The sequence below is a fragment of the Accipiter gentilis genome, unplaced genomic scaffold (genome assembly GCF_929443795.1).
Source record: "Accipiter gentilis unplaced genomic scaffold, bAccGen1.1, whole genome shotgun sequence".
NCBI lineage: Eukaryota > Metazoa > Chordata > Aves > Accipitriformes > Accipitridae > Astur > Astur gentilis.
Genome location: NW_026060797.1, coordinates 467,501 through 470,000, shown reverse-complemented (window position 1 = coordinate 470,000; position 2,500 = coordinate 467,501).

Here is a 2,500-nt window from a genome sequence, read left to right as displayed (position 1 = left end):
GTGTGCCTTTTCGGAAAGAGGCTCTGCCGAGGACGAGAGCCATGAGATGTTCCTCCTCTGGGCAAGCCCGGGTCCTGAATCCTGTTGTACCTGTGAATAGGCTGCAGGGGGACGGTGAAGACCAGCAACAGCTTTCAGGGCTGCCACCTTCCGTGTGGGACAAGGAGCCGGACGTGTGCCTTTCCGGAATCAGGCTCTGCCGAGGACGAGAGCCATGAGATGTTCCTCCTCTGGGCAAGCCCGGGTCCCAGATCCTGTTGTGCCTGTGAATAGGCTGCAGGGGGACGGTGAAGACCAGCAACAGCTTTCAGGGCTGCCACCTTCCGTGTGGGACAAGGAGCCGGACGTGTGCCTTTTCGAAAAGAGGCCCTTCCGAGGACGAGAGCCATGAGATGTTCCTCCTCTGGGCAAGCCCGGGTCCCAGATCCTGTTGTGCCTGTGAATAGCCTGCAGGGGCACGGTGAAGACCAGCAACATCTTTCAGGGCTGCCACATTCCGTGTGGGACAAGGAGCCGGATGTGTGCCTTTTCGGAATCGGGCTCTGCCGAGGAAGAGAGCCATGAGATGTTCCTCCTCTGGGCGTGCCCGGGTCCTGAATCCTGTTGTGCCTGTGAATAGGCTGCAGGGGGACGGTGAAGACCAGCAACAGCTTTCAGGGCTGCCAACTTCCGTGTGGGACAAGGAGCCGGACGTGTGCCTTTCCGGAATCAGGCTCTGCCGAGGACGAGAGCCATGAGATGTTCCTCCTCTGGGCAAGCCCGGGTCCCAGATCCTGTTGTGCCTGTGAATAGGCTGCAGGGGGACGGTGAAGACCAGCAACATCCTTCAGGGGTGCCAACTTCCATGTGGGACAAGGAGCCGGACGTGTGCCTTTTCTGAAACAGGCCCTGTCGAGGACGAGAGCCATGAGATGTTCCTCCTCTGGGCAAGCCCGGGTCCCAGATCCTGTTCTGCCTGTGAATAGGCTGCAGGGGGACGGTGAAGACCAGCAACAGCTTTCAGGGCTGCCACCTTCCGTGTGGGACAAGGAGCCGGACGTGTGCCTTTCCAGAATCAGGCTCTGCCGAGGACGAGAGCCATGAGATGTTCCTCCTCTGGACAAGCCCGGGTCCCAGATCCTGTCGTAGCTGTAAATAGGCTGCAGGGGGACGGTGAAGACCAGCAACAGCTTTCAGGGCTGCCACCTTCCGTGTGGGACAAGGAGCCGGACGTGTGCCTTTTCGGAATCAGGCCCTGCCGAGGACGAGAGCCATGAGATGTTCCTCCTCTGGGCAAGCCCGGGTCCCAGATCCTGTTGTGCCTGTGAATAGGCTGCAGGGGGACGGTGAAGACCAGCAACAGCTTTCAGGGCTGCCACCTTCCGTGTGGGACAAGGAGCCGGACGTGTGCCTTTCCGGAATCAGGCTCTGCCGAGGACGAGAGCATTGAGATGTTCCTCCTCTGGACAAGCCCGGGTCCCAGATCCTGTTGTGCCTGTGAATACGCTGCAGGGGGACGGTGAAGACCAGCAACATCCTTCAGGGGTGCCAACTTCCATGTGGGACAAGGAGCCGGACGTGTGCCTTTTCGAAAAGAGGCCCTTCCGAGGACGAGAGCCATGAGATGTTCCTCCTCTGGGCAAGCCCGGGTCCCAGATCCTGTTGTGCCTGTGAATAGGCTGCAGGGGGACGGTGAAGACCAGCAACAGCTTTCAGGGCTGCCACCTTCCGTGTGGGACAAGGAGCCGGACGTGTGCCTTTCCGAAATCAGGCTCTGCCGAAGACGAGAGCCATGAGATGTTCCTCCTCTGGGCAAGCCCGGGTCCCAGATCCTGTTGTACCTGTGAATAGGCTGCAGGGGGACGGTGAAGACCAGCTACAGATTTCAGAGCTGCCACCTTCCGTGTGGGACAAGGAGCCGGACGTGTGCCTTTTCGGAAAGAGGCTCTGCCGAGGACGAGAGCCATGAGATGTTCCTCCTCTGGGCAAGCCCGGGTCCTGAATCCTGTTGTACCTGTGAATAGGCTGCAGGGGGACGGTGAAGACCAGCAACAGCTTTCAGGGCTGCCACATTCCGTGTGGGACAAGGAGCCGGACGTGTGCCTTTCCGGAATCAGGCTCTGCCGAGGACGAGAGCCATGAGATGTTCCTCCTCTGGGCAAGCCCGGGTCCCAGATCCTGTTGTGCCTGTGAATAGGCTGCAGGGGGACGGTGAAGACCAGCAACAGCTTTCAGGGCTGCCACCTTCCGTGTGGGACAAGGAGCCGGACGTGTGCCTTTTCGAAAAGAGGCCCTTCCGAGGACGAGAGCCATGAGATGTTCCTCCTCTGGGCAAGCCCGGGTCCCAGATCCTGTTGTGCCTGTGAATAGCCTGCAGGGGCACGGTGAAGACCAGCAACATCTTTCAGGGCTGCCACATTCCGTGTGGGACAAGGAGCCGGATGTGTGCCTTTTCGGAATCGGGCTCTGCCGAGGAAGAGAGCCATGAGATGTTCCTCCTCTGGGCGTGCCCGGGTCCTGA